Consider the following 19896-nt stretch of genomic DNA (forward strand, 5'->3'; position numbering starts at 1 on the left):
TATGGTGTGCAGCGATTTCCTTATGTGAGATTCCTTGCCATTCATGCTTTGAACAAGCAAGTTGGGCGTTCGAGGATCAGTACAAAGAGTGCGCTCTCCTTGCATAACAATCCGGATCTCATTTTTGCCAAATCCACAGATCCAGCCCCCTAGAATTGTAATGTTGATTATTGTCAGAAAGGCATCTGAAGCATAGAGATTACCCAAGTACATTTACCTGCTCTTTGAGTTGCATGACCTCACTGGTCTCTTTGTTCATGCGTGCAGCACCAAGTTCAACCGTTGAAACTCTCCGGGCAAACTTCAAGGTACTCATTGATTCCCCAAATGAATCTCTCTCAGGGTTCACATGAGCCAGCATCAATGTCTTCGCATTTCCTCCTGAAATAAAATGCATAAAAGCAATGTCACCATTACCCAAGGATCATAATCAGAGTATCTCAATTCTATGAAATGCTCACTCTGGGAATTAGTAATTTTATCCTAAAATGAAGCTTCAATGACACCTGACAAAGTTCGAAACTTCGAAATAGGTACCTAGGGAATCTTGCAGCAGAAGCGTAAGTTTGCTATTGCGGTAAGGTACATGGGAGTTTTTCTGGGCCAAAGCTGTGATAACATCTCCCAGACAAGACAAAGACCGGTTAATGTACTGTGCCTCCTTCAGTCTCTCTCCTGTGACTTCAGATTTATCTACCCGTTCACTTCCTGCAAGATCAACCAAATGCAGGCAACTGCGGAGGATGGATCCAGATACATCTTTCCCTTGAACATGTACTGTCAGCACACTGCAAGGATGCATCCCATGGACATCAGTATCACTCTCTTGAATAATCTATCTATTGGAAACTACATCTAAATTTATACCAAAAAGAATGGGAAGGAAACTCTGCCTGTCCAAAAACTGACCTGTGAGACCGGCTACTTCTATTGTTCAGTGCTGTAGAACTGACGACACGATTCACATCACCGAGTTTCATTAGGTTGACCACATCAGCTGTGGACTTGACAGAATGCATGGTAGCATCTGGAAGGCTCAAGCCACCGTCACTGGTACAGCTTCGAATCTCTAATTTGTGCATAGTCAAGGAACCCAAATTTACATGTCAGAAACTTAAGCTTTCTTCAGTCTTTTTATCTACTTATTTGACATCAAATGTATCTATATTAGACAGAATAATCCATTTCAAAGGATATCTTGAGGATGCTGAATCCTCAGCAAGGAGATCACGCACTTGCTCATTATATATTTCAACCATCCGAACATGAATATCATACGTTATAATGTCCTTCCTTCTGTTAGACAACTCGAAGAGATCGTTGACAGCCAAGTAATTAATCCCCATGTCCTTTGTCAGTTCGCCTGATGGACCACTCTGCAATTTCAAAAGGCAATAAGTAGTTATTCCTCAAATCGAGGTAAGCAATCTTAAGCATCTGCTTAGATTGAATTATGTTCATGCTTTGCAGGTAGATATACGAAATTAACAGTACATCCATCTAACAGCAAGGAAAATGCACACTTTTTATTTTACACAAATTATCTAGGAGCCTAGGAGGTGATCTGGCACAAAGGTTGGATCTACTAAAGCTACACTTAAGTTCTTACCATTGTATGTGTTTTACCCGATCCAGTTTGACCATAAGCAAAGATGCAGACATTGTAACCATCCATAACTGATCTAATCAAAGTTGAGTATCCATGTACACATCATCTGCAAAGAGGGCCGCATGGCGAAAAACAATTTACATTGTTATTTAGGAGCTGAACATCAACTTGCAGGACAATCACTTGGCCAACAATATACCCTTAGTAAGATGAAGTGTAACAATACCTTGAGTAGCAACTGGACTGAAAACCCGATTAAACTGAAACACTTTCCTTCCATCTTTATGGGGTTTTGAAGGGTCAACAATCACAAGTGAACCATCTTCTCCAATAAAATCTACCACATTTTTGGCTTCCGCATTAAAAATGTGTCTAATTCTGCAGTATACTCGTATATTTCCTGTAAAGATTTTTGTCAAATTAAACTCGTAACATTGGAAATAAAACAACGAAAGCTCCTTTACTTAAAAGCAACTGACCCATGGACAAGCATATACTTCTGCGGATAAATGCATACTGCTCAAAAAAATTGAGTTATGCGATCCAATTCATAAACAAATAACTCTCCTTGAAAAAAAAAAAAAAAGCTGACCTTTTAAATCCTGAACCATGTTGTAAAGGTTTCGATTTTCCGTCACCACTTTGTTATATCCAAGGGCAGCAGTAGACATCTCCTGGACTTAATTGCCCGATCCATTGGAAAAGCAAAAACACATATTAATGCTCAGGAAGCATGTCACACCTAGCTTTTATTCTCCTTAATAAAATGCAAAAGCAAAAAAAAGATCGTAACAAGATCCCATAGATTCATTCTTCAAGTTCAAATTTGAGATTTATTGCCAAATCTTAGGGAGCATATTAATGACAATGGCCTCAATCTGAGATAATAACATTCAGCGGAGGAGCTGTAATAAATAAAGTATATAGATGACACTCATCTAAAATGGTTGACATTCAATGCAAAAGGACAAGGAACATGCAGCTCCATGTCCTCAGCCTCGCCTGTGCTCAGAAAAAAAGAACTAATTAGACTACTCCTTTTTAGTCTACTTTTCCTACCTAGCTGTTTTAGATCTCTCTGAAACTGGAACTGCAGATCTTCAAACTCCCTTTTTGTCTTCACCAACAAAGTTTTAAGATCCTGCAAGATGCAAATATTAGACTTTCTGGTCCTTTACAATTGTTGACGGGAACATGAAATCACGTCAACTTAAAGACCTTGCTTTATTAGTCTATCCAGCAAGCAAGTTTAAATGAAAATTGAAAATATCTATTATAGTCCCAACCACCCTTACTAAAATCTTTTTATCAAACAAAATCTTTCCAATTCATTTTGCAAAAGTCGGCAAAAGAAGTCTGCAAGCTTTTCTTTCCTAAAGATTTTCTGCATCATATAGAGAGGCACTCACCAAAAGTTCTTTCTCTTGCATCTCAAATACATTTCCATGATCGCAGTTACCCTCTTTCGAACAGGTTCTGCAGCACTATGAACAAGAAGAGTGCAGAGGCATCAGATTACAAATTCTCCACGGTGATAATAGCTACTTAATTGCGAGCAGAAAGATATTCAGGTAACCATATGTACTAAGAACTAATTTCTAGCTTCTATAATCAAGTGATAGTTGACCAATGAGCCGTTTAATTTTTTTTTTTCTTTTCAGAGTACATAATAGAAAGAGAATGCGATACCCACTCCAATAAGGACAAAACCCACACCCCATCGTGCGGATTGACCAAAAAGTCATCATAAAGCATCAACTAATGTGATAACAAGAGCATATTAAGGGAACATAATATATATAAATTTCTTGCACAAATTATCTCATGCTAATGGACAACACTATATGACAAAGGCAGGAAAAAGGATATCGGTAACTGCAGCTTAACTGCAGGGGAGTAAGTTCACAAAGATGACATACCTTGGATCCTCGAGTGGACAAATCCTCCAGGGGTGAGGATGTTGAAAGCAACCTGCCTCTTTCTTTTAGTAAATCTCCAAAGACTAGATCCAGCTGAAATTGGATGTTGAAACAATTCATGTCATTTGTGATTATGATAGGAAACAAAAACCATCAGTATCAAAAAGTGAAAAACTTAACAAACTCAAAGTTTCTCATCCCTACATCAATTATATTGGGCAGTAGATTTGAGTACAAAATGTTTCCCTGATGGTTGAACATGACATTTAGTTCAGCAAAGAAGATTTGCTGCTTATTTTCTTTGTAGGAAAAATAGAAATGCCACTCCTGTGACGTTTAGTGCACTGTACTTCTTGCATGGATGCAAAGGGAGCACTGGAAAACAACAACATATTTACCCCTCTGGTTAGTCTTACAACTATAATTTTAATCTCATACACATCAAACAGGCACAAAAAGCGTGTGCAAAATTTCTACAGGCGATATTTGCTCTATCTATGCGATAGAAGAAAGCAATGCCTTCCCACTCAATCTAGGAGCTGTGCGATTTCTACTCTTTCTACCTTCTAGTGCATTTGTGAAGAAATACTTAATAGATGTGAGGCATATAGGCAATGAGCAACCAATGCTGCTATGGAAGAAAATCAAACTTCTTACCTCAGGGTGCTTGCCTTGAGGTTGCTCCTCCAAATGACGTGAGATTATTTTCATGAAGAGCTTGACTGAATCCTATGACAGAAGAAAACAGCATAGAAGAAATATCAGAAACCAGGCTTGCACTTTCATAGTGATTTTGTCAAAGTCTGACTTCTTACCTGTGTACCATTATTAGCAATGGTGGCAAAAAGGTTCCTGTCAACGTTTTCCTTCGCCTCAACCATACAGTCAGTGAATAACTCGACAATTGATCCTATGATCCGAATGAAGCACCGAAAGATTGTCAGTGGGGAAAAAGTGAAGGCAATTGAGGACTAAACTGACATGTAGATTCCATGTTCAACCAGCAACGTAACTAGTCAAAACTGGTACGGTCTTCCAAGGACAACAGGACATATACTTATTTTAGGCTCTGCAGTTTTGATCAAGTCATGTAAGAATACCTATTATTGTAGTTGCAGAATATCTCTAGTGAGGTGTTTCCATGCACATCAAAATCATTTATTCATCGAAAAAAATTTCAATTGCCCATATTCCCACTAATATTTATCTTCTTTTTGCCATAAACGAAACAACATATTATTCCATCAAAGAGAGCCTAGGCATTACAGTGCTTAGCCTACATAGAAGAAATGAAGGTTGTCCTCAAAGACATGTGAAGTAAATTACCCTTCAAATCTTCCACTTTCGTGCTCCTCGCTACTCACGCATTCGCTGGCAACTGAACAACCCAACAAGATGCAGAAACAAACCATTCGGGATTTCGCATGAGAGGGGAGGAAGAAGGAAACTCACCGGTCGAGAGAGAAACGCACGGACCCCGCCCAGGTCCACAGCAAGCGGGAATCCTTCTCCAGCCCGTGCCTCTCCTTCTTCTCCGCGCTGTCGACCCCGCCTAGGTCCGCCGAGATCTCCCTCGCGACCGAGCAGCCCAGCGTCAGGGACAACGCCCGGTCAGCGGCAGGGAGCCTGGTGCCGCTCGGGAATGAGACCGAGGCCGCCTCCCTCCTGCCGGAGGCCGGCGGGAATCCTTCTCTAGCCCTCGCCTCTCCTTCTTCTCCGCGCCGTCCGAGATCTCCCTCGCGACCGAGCGGGCCAGCGTTACGGACAGCGCCCGGTCAGCGGCGGGGAGCCTAGTGCCGCTCGGGAACGAGACCGAGGTTGCCTCCCTCCTGCCGAAGGCCGATGGCTTCGCGGCGGAGGCCGGCGGGACGGGGAGGACGAGCAGATGCCGGAGACGGAGGATGCCAGAGGCAGATGACGCTTTTGGGGAGGGAGCCGGAGCCGGAGACGGAGGATGCCAGAGGCAGATGAGGCTTTTGGGGAGGGAGCCGGAGCCGAAGCCGGAGGCAGACACAAACCTTCTGCTCGATCTCTGAGGGAACAGTCGGAGGTGGAGGGGGTCGGGACCCGACTGCGACTGGTGAGGCTTCGACGTGCCAGAAGCAGATGACCGGCGAGGCTTTTGAGGAGGCGGAGCCGGAGACGAAGGCGGAAGCGGAAGCGGTCTCGATCGTTCTGCGTTTGTTCTCCCGCGAGGAGAGAAAAGTGAGAGAGAAAAAATTGCAGAAGATTCAATTGAGGAGAGAGAATGTTCTTTTGGGCGGGAGCTTGCGTGACTTGTCTTTTTTTCTGTTAGCGAGCCGAGCCGACCGAGTCGTTTCATTTTCCAGCGGGTCCCACATGACAGGTGTCGGTATCTAAATGGTGTGTGCGCGCCACGTCAGCTGATGACGTGGCACGCACGAACCACTGAATATTTTAGGTTTTTTAGGTGACGAAAGGAAGCTTGTCACCGTTGGTGGTGGCAAAGTTCCGCATTTTTAAAAAAAAATATATTTTGGGGTAAATTTGTTGGGCAAAGTTTAGGATTTTGGGTGCTCTTTTCCTTTTACAATCCATGATTGTGCTAAATTTATTTAGCTAAGGGGCTAAATTATTTGGGTAGAGAGACGGATTCTTCAACTTTAGCATCATAATTTGACGAAGAAGAGATGCTGATTACTTATCTCAGTGGTTAATTTAATGAGATTAGTGTTTCCAGCAGCAAAATGCATTTGTAACCGGATAATAATGGAGAAGGGATCCAAATAAAGTGGATAAATATGCATGCAACAAATTCGGGGGTAGACTATTTGAAGCCTTTTAGTCTCCAAAAGTTATTTTACTTATGTTCTGCACTAAGATTCAACTTAATTTTTTTAGTTTAACATCATACCTCTAAACTCTGTTTAGATTGACTATTGCATCCTGATTCCTTTTGCATTTGCCTAGGCTAGTACTAGGTTAGGGCCGAGGCACTTGGGTTTCTCATGGAAACAAATGGGAGACCATCATGTATGTCTTGTGGGCTACCCAAAAAAAAAAAAAAAAAAAAAAAAAAACGAAAAGATAATTATCAACTTTCCTGCAAACAGGGGAAATGCTTAGGTTAAATTTGAACAAAAACTTGCAAAACTTGACTTTATATATTGATTTATATATGTAGGTTTTTAAGAATAGGTAGTGCTTTATGAATGAATAAATGCCAAATCCCAAATGCTAGAAAGCAAAATGTCTTAACCTTGCTAGTTTTTATTGCTCATTATTCAAGTAGAGGTAGAGATAATGAAGAAGAGAAGGGAAGAAAGGCTCAGCATCAAGACAAAATGGTATGTTCCCTTCAGTCACCAAAGCAAGATTTTTCTTGTTGAATTGGCGATGGCCGTGAGGTATCCTGCTTTGTACTGGTTAGTCTTAGGGAGGCATCATTTTGACAATTGTTTTTCTCAATATGGTGAGTCTTTCCCATTTCCTTTTGATCAAAGCAAAGTCAGGTCAGAGATGAGATTGCATTGCATCAAGGTGCGGAAGGAATTGATATTCTATCTAAGCACCTCAATGGTTCATATGATCTGAATATTGACTCGAATATTAAATTTTTTATACCATCCTCCTGGAAATGTCGGGGGATGGATTCTCCTTTAAGGATAACCCAGATACTCTTTGTCATCCATGACGGACAGTCCATGTTATTCGGATCTACCTTTTCCTCTTATTCCTATCATCGTATAAAGTTTCTTCATTAGCATCTCTTTTATATGGAAGATTGGATGGATAGATTTTTCACTTTGCTGGAAGATCGTGTTTAATTTTACTTGGATTTGAATTGAGAAGAGCTTGTTTGAGCTGCCTTTGACTTGGCTGTTTGCTACTTTCTAAATTGAATTTTAGCCTTAAGCCTATTTCCCATCCCCCTCTTTTCCCTCACTTTGACTTTCATTGGATTGAGGAATTATTGTTGCATTTACTAAGACACGACAAAAAGGAAGATATAATAAATATAAAAAAAACACATCTTGCAATTCATGGGGTAATTTGGCATCCGCTTGGAAGTCAAGTCTCTCATCACAAGCTTGGGAATAGGGGGCTGCTTATGGCCCTAGCTTCTCTTTATGTGGCTTTGGTGCTGAACAACTTGGGTTGAAAGTCCTAAGCCACAAAAGAAGTGTGGATAAAAGTTCCTCAAATAACCTCCAAATATTTTATTTTATTTCAATCAGACAATTAAGCTGCTTTAGAGTGCATCTTTTTCACTTTGGTTTAGTGGTCGATAGGAGGTGGCATAAACTGTTGACCATACACACTGTGCTTTAATTGGCCATGAAGTGCATTTATTGTTAAAACTATGGTGTATAAATATCTCTGTAGTTATCTCCAAAGAAATGTATATATGGGAAGTATTCAACATAATTTTTTGATAAGTTAAATTTGGAGAGGCTTATTATTATGGTAGCTTAGCTGTCTAGGTCACTTTGCATTTGATTCGGGGCTTAACAGCGAAAGAAATGGAAGAGCTTCATGGTGACATCAAAATGCATCTCTATTTGGACACAACTGACATATGTTGAGTATTGGAAGGTAATATGCTTTTTTTTTATATTTTATATTTTCATGCGAATGGTCTAGAGATCTTTCATTTAGTCTCTAATCGTCATTATATGGCTCACTTCTCAGCATCCTTGATTTTGGTATCTATGCTAGTCATGGAATTGCTACATGAGCTCTAAGAGATCATTGACGCTTAACATGGTCTTTTGGTCTTTGAGCAGTGCGAGGATGTTACCTGAAAGTAGTGTCTAAAAGGGTGAATTATTCAGAGTAGCATAGGAAAAGTTGAACTTCTGGGTCTGCAGATTCTTATCTCTTTATCTTACCGAGCACGCACTTTGGGAGCTGGCAGAAGCCAGGAAAAGGGATGCACTTTGTTCATGTGGATGTTCATGTGGATGAAGGGCTTATTGGTGGCATGATAAGTATCGAATCCAGAAAACCAAATTATTTCTAACCAAGTGGGGATGTAAGCATGTAAGGATGTGCGGCATTGTCCAAGTACTAAGGCCCAACATAAGAACATTACTTTTACCCGGCATAAATACAAACATTTAATTCAACAAGCATAATAATTAACATAAATGAACATGAGATTGCTTGGTGATAAGAGGTTGGTGATAAGAGCTTCACTGCTTGGTGATAAGCAGCTTGGTGATAATTATGGCTTCCGTTGGGTTGGTTGGGTTGATGATTCATTTGTGAGAGGAGGAGGAGGCAGAAATGCTTTGAGGTCATTATCCTGGAATAATTTTTGCAATTCTTCCTCAAGCTCGGTTCTCTCCATCTTTTATCTTCAACCTCCTCCATTCAGCGCTAGCCCTTACGTATGGCTGTGTGTTTGGTTGTCCGTTTGAGTCTGGATACAATAATTATTGTTTGGGAATGTCCACGGATAAACGCTGGAAAAATCCGGGAGGGGGTGGGATAAGCCCGGATTGGATAAATTTTTTTTTAAGTAAAGAAAGAACTTAACAAAAAGAGAAAATGGATGCCTCTGCCTCTTGGATTCATTTGTCACCCTCTTCTTTCACTTCTTCTCCCATCTTGCTTCTCTTCTGGTATGCTAGCCATTGGGTGCCCCTTCCTTTGGATAATTTGATGACCAAGTACTTGGACCTCTCAAAGGAAGATGGGATGATGGTGATGGTGATGAAGCAGCTGTAAATCTTTGGTATCCTTGACAATTGGGATCTCCATCCATTTGAGGCAATGCAAAGACTACTTCCGTGGTGGCCTAAAGATTTATCCCTCTCGTAGTCTAAGATTTATTGATTTACGGTGCTCGCCGTTTTCAATGTGGCCACCGCAAAGGTGGCCACAATTCCTTATTTTCTATGACCTTTAATTAATTGATTTTTCTATTTTTAAATTTTATAATTCAATTGAATATCATTTTTATTTTTCTTGATAGGACCACCTTTATTATCCAATTATTATCCAAGATTTACTATCCCACTTTATCCTATCTTATGGGCAAAGTGAAAATTTGGAGAAGTGATACTTGATTAGTGAGATAATGAAAGCCGGTTCTTGGCAAAATCCTCCAAGAAAGATTTCTCGTTAGGAAAGTGGTGAGGAAAGTGATTATCTTTGGAAAATTCTTGCATCATCCTATCGCATGATCTGATAACGATTCCACAGGGACTTTCTATCTTTCGCCTTAAAACTTGCATTTTTTTCATTGTTTGGAGGCGTGTTGATGAACCGAGAGGGAGAGGAAAGGAGAGACGATTGGATGAACTTGGATGAAGTGAGAGGAAAAGATAGGAGAGGAAGTGAGACCAGTGGGTGTTAAAAAAGAGGAAGAGTTTTTATGATCAACAAACCGATCAAGAGGAAGAGGAAGGAAGAGTTTTCAACGTCGCACTTGAGCAATGAAACCGGCATTGATGGTGAAAAAGACAATGTGGATACGGATCTGCATGGGAGACTGGAAAGGGAAAAAGAGTTTAAAATTGCAGGCAGAAAGAAAGAAGACGTTGCATAATAAAGACCACCTAACAAAAAAAAGTAAAAATAATAAAGGCACGCGATAGAGAACTAAAAAATTAAAATTTATATATAGTAAGAAGAAGATGGAGCCCGCTAATCTCGATCCTTTCTTCTTCTTCTTCTTCTTTTCTTATTGTATTTAAAAAAATCGTTGATGGATTAGCCCAAATATTTACATACTTCTATGAGATATATTTTCTATTTATTTATTTTTTAGTTATATTTTCTTCACACACAAATATATATATATATATATATATATATATATATATATATATATATATATACATTAATAGAAGAATCCCTGTTCAAATAAGGATTTATGATTTTTCAGGAAGGATAAATTGAGAAATTGATATTGGTTTCCTGACAAAACAAACAAGGTCACTAATCCCCAGGTCACTCATCCCCAGCCTTAGCTTTAATGAACATAAAAAAAAAAACTTCTCGTTTTTATAATCAAGGAACTACCAAGTCTAGAAGCTAATGCTAGGTGTAAAATTTTAGGTATCAATATAAAAATTGCAAAATAGTAGCACACAACAAGTACTAGAATCATAAAAAAAAAAAAAAAAAATAATTGCGATTATGCTAGGTCCTAAGATTATAAATGTTTAATTGCAATTTTCTTTTTAAAATTCAAAACTCATTTACATGCATTACTACTGTTATTATGTGTTATGTGTGTAATGTGTCCTATGTAGTTAAAGTTTCTTTTTTCCCGTATGAAGGGCCACACATAATAGGTTTTAAAATAAAATATTTGGAGGTTATTTGAGGAACTTTTATCCGCACTTCTTTCGTGGCTTAGGACTTTCAACCCAACAAGTTGTTTAGCACCAAAGCCACATAAAGAGAAGCTAGGGCCAGAAGCAGCCCCCTATTCCCATGATGAGAGACTTGACTTCCAAGCGGATGCCAAATTACCCCATAAATTGCAAGATATGTTTTTCTTTTTTAATATTTATTATATCTTCCTTTTTGTCGTGTCTTAGGAAATGCAACAATCTCAGAAGTTTCAGCTCCTAACTCCTCAATCCAGCGAGGGAAAAGAGGAGGATGGGAAATAGGCTTAAGGCTAAAATTCAATTTAGAAAGTAGCAGCAAAGTGAAAAATCTATCCCGTATAAAAGAGATGCTGCCATCATCCATCATCTAATGAAGAAACTTTATACCATGATAGGAAATAAAACCATGTAAAATATATTCCGTTACTATAAGAGGAAAATGTACATAGTATATCACTGCATGTTATAAAAGATCATTGCAAAGAGTATGCCGGATTATCCTTAAAGGAGAATCCACATTTGCAGAATAGGAAACTGCCGTGGGACAGGACAGTATACATAGCCCTACACATAGCAGATTGATTAAGAGGAAAGACAACAACTTCTCATTCATGGAACAAAATAAAAATAAACTAAATGACATTATGCTTTTACTCCTCTAAATTAGCCGCATGAAACAAATTTAATCTCAATTCGATGCCTAAGTCCATTTAATCTTCCGAGTGTCAAATTTGTCCACAAAAAGATAATTCACTGAGCAAAATAAATTTGGCTTAACGAAGGTAAACAGACTGGAAATTTCATGACAAGATATACCCACCAGTTCCTTTCTGATCCTTTCCTGATGCACAACGTAAAGAAGACAAAAAAAAAACAAAACTCGACAAAGGACCTCGAAGAACCGCAATACGCCAAGGCTAGGGTTACGCCAGCATCAATCAAATCATGCAGTCACTGTCCTTTGGGCAATCACTACCATCTCGCAACAGAGAAGAAGCGCGATGCCGGTGCTGGAGATGGAGACAAAATCTTGGGAAATGATAGCTGAAGTCTCCCTTTTCTCACGGTCACGTCACGGCAAAGCTGAAAACATCAAAAGCCGGGCATCTTCCCAACGCACCCGATGCGCTGCAAGAATCCTGCAAGAATCGTCCTTTTTTATCCGCAACACTTTTTATCCACAACCCAGCATCGGGAAGGTCCCGGATTGGCTCGGCTCTCCTTCTTCTCTCGCTAAAGTTTTAAGTGAGTCCACCCAGAAACAAAGCCTTCTCTTTCGTCGTCACTGATGGTCTCCTTCCGGCGTAGAGAAATTTTGGGGAATGAGGACGTGGGACAAAAAAAATTAGCTGAAGTATGTTAAAGTATAATTTTTAATTATTATAGAAGATAATAGATTTTTAAATGCGTTAATTATAAATTTTTTTTTTTAAAGTATCAGTTCAATCTATAATTTTTTTGTTAAAGTATGTTCTCATTAATTATTAAGTATTAATATGTAATATATTTATTAATATTGTTAGTACAAATTCATTAAGTTTTTATTTATTTATTTATTCAATGTCATTCCCTCTTCTAGCTCCTGTTCCCTTTCTCGTGGAGCAGAGCAGAGGGTGGCTGCTGGGTGGGGCCATGCTCATCCCTCTCGGCTTCTTGGCTTCTTGAGCCGCCGGTTCCTCTTCCTTTCTTCTCCCCGCTCTAATTTTGGGACCTATATTTTCAATTTATTTTCTAAACACCTTTTCTAATTTGCTCAGACTCGAGAGGAGCTAGCCTCCCAATATTAGCAAAATAAAAAGTTCCAAAATAGCTTGATGAGAAAATTAATAAAAAAATACAATTACTGGTGTACGCGTACCTAAAAAAAACAAATTTAGCTCTAATTTTGGTGAAATGGTAACTCTGTTGGTTTTACCACAACCACTCCACCTCCATCAACCTCCATTGCCACCGTCAAACCACGCCTTAGGGGATCTCCTCCGCGGGGGGAATCTCCGTCTAAGGTGGATTAACCACCTAGTTTAGTTCTTTAAACTCTTGTAAAGTCAAGATGCTTATTTTAAATTTGAAATAATGTGATTTTTTGGAATTATTAATTCTAAACTCCATGCACCCAAATCTACACCGCGTTTAACCTTTTATGTAAGTATTAAATAGTTGTTTTTAGGTCAAACTTGAGAAGCCGCCTTTCTCCTAAATATCCATCTTTCTGACTTTTTTTCTTTTGATGTATTTTTTTTTTTTTTTATAAAGTTTGCTTCCTTACGATGAATTAGAAAAATCTTAAGATAGCGTGAGAGATGAAATAATATTAAACAAACTGACAAAGTTATGTGCCTTGAATAAAACTTCTTTTACTTTTTCTCAAATAGGTAAATCATCTAGTCGAAAGTGGCCTAAATTGTGCCCCCAAAAATTGGAGTTTTTATTTATTTAGAGGGTTAAAAATTAAATTCGACTTTTTGGTCGTTCGAAAAATTTCCGAAAAGCCACAAAAAGCGTGGGGAATTCGACTTCTTGTCTTAGAAAATTCCGGAAAAAAAAATCCCGAAGAAAGCGTGAGACACCGGGTGAGCAGTTAGCACGGTTCCGGTCTCTGAGGAACCCCGAGGGTCCGGTTCTTCCTGGTTCTAAAGTTCTGGTTCCGGTTCCTTTTTCTTGGAACCGGAACCGGAAGGAGCTGGTTAGAGTTAAAAAAAAAAAAAAAAAAAAAAAAAACACAAAACACTAGCCGTACATGATTTCCCCTTTCTCTTTCTTTTGACGATCACGTCACTCCTCCCCACCCCCCCACAGAAACCTTTTTCTTCCCTACTAGTACTCACCGCACCACCTCACCACCTCTTGGCCCGAACCACCACCACCCACCGCTCGTCTCGCCATTGAGCCCGACGAGCTGTCGTGCCGCCCCTCGCCGCCGCCGCTGTCCGGGCCGTCGTTGCTCTGAGGATGGTATAAAAAATAGGAAACTGGCCATGGGACAGTATACATAGCCCTACACATACACATACACATAGGAGATTGATTAAGAGGAAAGACAAGTTCATGGAACAAAATAAAAATCTCTAGAGATGGCATCATTGGATTGGAATCGCATCATTGGAAGGAGTCCATGCTTCTGTCAACTAAATGACATTATTATGCTTTTGAGTCCTCCAACTCCAAATTAGCCGCATCAAATAAATTTAATCTCAATTCTGATGCCTAAGTCCATTTAATCTTGGAATGTCAAATTTGTCCACAAAAAGATAATTCACCGATTAAAGATTAAAGCAACCGAGCAAAATAAACTTGGGTTAACGAAGGTAAACAGACTGGAAAGGAAATTTCGTGACAAGATATACCCAGGAAAGGAGTTCCTTTCCTGAGATCCTTTCCTGATGCAAAATGCAAAACGCAAAAAGACAAAAAAAAAACAAAACTTGACAAAAGACCTCGAAGAACCGCCCGATTGGTGTCAGTGGGATGGAGACAAAATCTTGGGAAATGATAGCAGCTGAAGAGCTTCGTTTTGCTTGCACTGCAAGAAAACCTCACCTCTCTCTCTTCTTACCACAAAGCGACAAAGCTGAAAAGATGAATGCAAAAGCCGGGCATCTTCCCAACGCACCCCGATGCGCTGCAAGAATCCTGCAAGAATCGTCCTTTTTTTATCCGCAACACTTTTTTATCCACAACCCAGCATCAGGAAGGTCCCGGATTGGCTCCGGCTCTCCTTCTTCTCTCGCTAAAGTTTTTAAGTGAGTCCACCTGCCTCGAATTCAAGAAATGCCGAAACAAAGCCTTCTCTTTCATCCTCACTGATGGTCTCCTTCCGGCGTAGAGAAATTTTGGGGAATGAGGACGTGGGGAAAAAAAATTAGCTAAAGTATGTTAAAGTATAATTTTTAATTATTATAGAAGATAATAGATTTTTTTAAATGCGTTAATTATAATTTTTTTGTTATAGTATGTTCTCGTTAATTATTAAGTATTAATATGTAATATATTTATTAATATTATTAGTGCAAATTCATTAAGTTTTTTTTATTTATTTATTTACCGTGCTTTGGAGTTTGGTCCCAATGTCATTCGCTCTTCTCCCTCCTGTTCCCTTTCTCATGGAGCAGCAGAGGGTGGCTGCTGGGTGGGGCCATGCTCATCCCTCGGAACTTCCAATCCTATTTTGAATCTCTATTTTCAATTTATTTTCCAAACACCTTTTCTAACTAGCCTCCCAATATTAGCAAAATAAAACGTTTCAAAATAGCTTGACCAGAAAATTAATAAAAAAAAAAAAATACGATTATTGATCGTACGTTAAAAAAAAAAAAAAACAAATTTAGCTCTAATTTTGGTGAAATGATAGCTTTGTTGGTTTGGTTACCACAACCACTCCACCTCCATCAACCTCAACTGCCACGGTCAAACCACGCCTAGGGGTCTCCTCCCGGGGGTCTCCATCTAAAGGTGGATTAACCACCTAGTTTAGTTCTTTAAACTCTTGTAAAGTCAATGTAGGCAAACCTACAATTAAAAGATCACTATTCCCACTTTAATCACACCGAGAGAAATGAGGCAAGCAAATCTTAAGGATAAACCACCCTCTATCCCATTTTCACAGCTTCTTCAATGAAATATAACTACTGCTTATAATAATAATCAAAAGAAAATTCAACAAGCTCTCAAGCTTCACCAGGAGAAAATATAACTAATGTAGGAGAGTTAAGGTAGGGCGCTTGAGAGGGAGAGAGGAGAGAGAGAAAGGAGGAACTTCAAGTTTTCTCCCAATTGGTGGTTCGAAAAATTTCCGAAAAGTCACAAAAGTCGACTTCTTGTCTTAGAAAATTCCGGAAAAAAAAAAAAAAAAAAAATCCCGAAGAAAGCGTTAGACACTGGGTGGCGGTTAGCACGGTTCCGGTTCTAAAGTTCTAAAGTTCTGGTTCCGTTCCTTTTTCTTGGAACCGGAACCGGAACCGGAAGGGAGCTGGTTAGAGTTTTAAAAAAAAAACAAAAAACGCTAGCACGTCACTTCCCGCACCCGCACGTGATTTCCCCTTCCTCTTTCTTTTCACCATCAAGTCACTCCTTCCCCCCTCTCCAAAAAACTTTTTCGTCCCTCTCCTCTTCTCTTTCCCCTTCTCTCGGCCGAACCCTCCCCCTCTTCTTCTTCTTCTTCCTTCCTCTTGCGATTGCGGGCTGCTTCATCCACCGCCACACCGCCGCCCCACGCCCTACTAGTACTCACCACACCACCTGGCCCGAACCACCACCACCCACCGCTCGTCCGACCAGCCGTCTCGCCGTCTCGCCGTTGAGCCCGACGAGCTGTCGTGCCGCCCCTCGCCGCCGCCGCCACCGTCCCAAGCCACCGTCACCACCTCTTGGCGCCGCTCGCTCCGCCGTCCGGGCCGTCGTTGCTCCGAACCGCCACCGCCTCCGCCGGGCCGAGGCTCTTCCCCTTGGCCGTGGGTTGGTCGCGACCGCCGCCGTCTTCGCCCGCGCCCGTCCGTGCCGCCCGTTGGTGCCGTGAGACTCGTGTCTTCGTCGCCTTCGCTGGACCTCCCGACAACGCCGCTCGCGCCGTCACCCCTCGCTCGCCTCGCCGCTCAGCCGCTTGCCGTCGGCGCCGCCGTTGGACGCCGCTTGCCTATCCGGTCGGGGGCGACGCCGGGCCTTGGAGACTCCGGCCGGGGGCCTACGGCTTGTGATGGATGACGAGACAGTGGTTTCCTCCGCATTTTTGCTCATTTTTGCTGCTTGAGGAACACCCACAGTTTTCGACCAAAAAAAAACCCAACAGTAGTTCTTTGGACCTTCATTATTAATCACCAAATTATACTATAAAACTATTTATTTAGTTGTAATGTAAAAAGATTCACGTTCTTTGTGTGGCGAGGTACATGAAGGACCAACTATTGAATTGAGGGGCGGCTTTTGGGGAATGTAAGACCGCCGGATCGCGGCGGCCGGATGGATGGCGGGCGCCACCGGGGACGTTCGCCCGATGCAATTTATTCTTTAATAAATGATTGCGGTGATGCAATTTATTCTTTAATAATGAATGAGCACTCTGTGTGTGGTGACCACATTTGCATGTGCGATACTAATTTAGGTTAAAATAAACTAGATTAGTCCATTATGGACAACTTCTAGTTAATAATTTTTTGGATGTTAAATATTTGAACTAAATATTTGAACTCTCACGAGATAAGTTTAAAAAACTTAGTAGACAATTATAGTGCACAATTATAGTGCACCCGTGACTTTAACACATGCCTTAATCAAATTTTAGCTAGATCTCTCTTCCTTATTTATTTTCTTGCTCCACATTTTTCTACCTTAGCTAAGTAAACCATGAGCCACAGATCTTATAAGTATTAAGTGTTAGATTTTGATCCTTTCCTTTGAACTTGTTTGTACTTCTTTATGGATACCATTTCAATCATAGAAAAATACAGTTGACCTTCAATCTTAATAACTGGAGATGCTATCAATGATGCTCCAATTGGACTGTGTTGGCTGTTTTTGAGTTGAAATATATTCTGCTAATATGGTCTTATCGTGTTTCTTAGGGAGAAGAAGAGAAAAATGGAACAAGAGGTAGCCGAGAGAAATATGCAAATTCTTCTTGACTTCTTGCATTGCTTGAGGAAGCAAAAGGTTGAAGAGTTGAATGAGGTTTGTTTTCACCTGAATGCCATCTCATTTATCCTTGCTAAGTTCTGGTGCTCTAGTCCTGCAGCCTCTTAGTGGTTAGGTGAAAGTCCTTGCTCAACATTTTTCTACCTTAGCTAAGTAAACAGATTTATCTTGATTACTAAGAGACTAAACTAAATACACCAATACACAGATTTATTTTGGGAAAAGTACCAATTTAGTTAGTCCTAAAGTCCATCCCTAATTTAAGACAAAAATTGCTCGGGTCGGTGGTCGTCGCTCACGACCACCCTTCTTGGCCGGTGGTCTTTGGCCTCCGGTCGGCGACTTCTCGACGAGGTGTGCAATGATAATAGTAGCAAGAACATGAATAGTACCGAACTTGCTGCAACTTCCCAAAAGCTGCATTGGGCTAATGGGCTAAAGGCTGCGAAAGTCCCCCAAAAAGCCCAAAAAAACTGAACCAAGAACCAAACACCTTTGCATTTTAGAGCCCAAAACAAAGCCCAAATGCCCAAATGGGCTTTGCCCAGCCAATTTGGGCTTCCAGATATAGATATAGATACTGGCCTGCCAGCTCACATTGGCCTTCTCTCTTCCATTTCATTTCTTCTTACCTTTTACTTATGTTCTCACTCCTTGCAATAATGCAATGCTATACCCATCAAGTATCAAGTATTGGCGTATACTAAGCTCTGTGACAGCCCCAACAGCTCACCCCTAGATGAAAGATTAGATATGAAAGGTTAGCTATGTTCATCTATGAAAGGTTAGCTATCTGGGGCTTGTGGGGGCTTTGCTTAAGTCAAACAAGTAAAGAAGAAAACTAGTTGGGCATGCTCCATAGGTTTAAGATCATTATTTTTATTTTTTTAAGGGATTGAATCCACTTATTTCTCCGGTTGGTTATTTCTCCGGTTGGTTGGTTAGCTTCCTTCGTCCTTCCTCCCTTGGTCGGGCACGTCGGGTTCTCTCATAATAGTTATTAATCATTTTATAAACCAAAAGTAAAAGTAAAAGTAAAAAGGTTAATTATTTTGAATTAATTTTTTTGAATAAATTGCCCTACCCTTATTTTGATTAATGTAAAGGTTAATTATTTTGAATTAATTTTTTGGGTAAATTTAAGGAGACTAAACCAAACTCAAGTTTGTTTTTTTTCTCTCCCTAATAATTAATAATTATTTTATTATTTTATTTTATGAATTTAAAAACATTTTTGCCAAAAACATCTTTTTGCCAAGCTAGGACTAGGGATAAAACTCAAGTTTGTTTTTGTTTTTTCTAGAAATACTCTCCCCCATAATTAATAATTAATAATTATTTTATTTTTTTATTTTAAGAATTTATTTTCATTACTAAACATTCTTTTGCCAAGGCACGCTTTTAATGTTCTACAATGTTCTACATTGCTAGAGTTTATTTGGGATAAATAAAACAAAACTCGTTTTTTTTCTTATTTTCTTAGTAAATTTCTCTCCCTAATAATTAATAATTATTTTATTATTTTATTTTATGAATATTTGCCAAGCTATGCCCTAGATAAAACAATTGCCAAGCTATGCCCTACATAAAACTCAAGTTTGTTTTTCTTTCTAATAGCCAATGTAGGTCCCAATTTTGTATACTTGCCTTTTTTCATATGATGCAATTCTATTTTATTAGGAATAATTTTTTTTTTTTGGTCGAATAAGATGCAAGATGCCTTTTTACGGGTCAGTGCGGGTCGGACCGGGACCCCGGACTGGACGACCACGACCATCCAGGAGACATGGAGGAGGAGACGTGGCATGTAAAGCCCTATCAATAAATAGGACCCTCAACCCCCATCCCCCATCGAGGTCCATATCTTGATTTCTTCAACCCCCGTCATCAAATTTCTCTCTCTCGCTCTCTCTGCGCCTCCTGGGATCTCTTGGATAAAACTCAATTTCTAACTTGCCTTTCATATGCAATTCTATTTTGTGAGGAAGCATGCCTTTTTTTTTTCGTGGAATAAGATGGGCGACAAACCACACAAAAATTAATAGAAATTGATTCAAATACAAAATCCTCTAATAGTCAAAATAATAATAATAGTTAGTCAAAATAAAACTAATACATTACTTAAATTTTTACTTAAATTTGATGGGTGAGTGCAAGATTAGGAAAAATAATACTAATACATGACTTAAATTTGATGGGTGAGTGCCGCAAGACACAAGATTAGGAAAATTGTAACTTGAAGCCAAGTAATATTTATGGTTAGCAACCAGAAGTAATATTTAATATTTATGGTTAGCAACCAAAATCCGGTGTCAATTTAATTTGATTTATTTGATTCTCAATGCCCAAAGAGAGAATTGAAGAGAGAATTGAAGAGAATCTTGTTTAATTGGGGAGGGGAAAGAGCCCAGGGTCATTTTTAAAATTTTTAAAA

General features: G+C 39.7%; 1 pseudogene; it reads right to left on the reverse strand.

Moving 5' to 3' along the window:
- Positions 1 to 2: 2 nt before the first annotated feature.
- On the reverse strand, positions 3 to 5443 carry LOC104432374 (annotated as a pseudogene).
- Between the last annotated feature and the right edge of the window lie 14453 nt (positions 5444 to 19896).

The sequence above is a fragment of the Eucalyptus grandis genome, chromosome 11 (assembly GCF_016545825.1).
Source record: "Eucalyptus grandis isolate ANBG69807.140 chromosome 11, ASM1654582v1, whole genome shotgun sequence".
Classification (NCBI taxonomy): domain Eukaryota; kingdom Viridiplantae; phylum Streptophyta; class Magnoliopsida; order Myrtales; family Myrtaceae; genus Eucalyptus; species Eucalyptus grandis.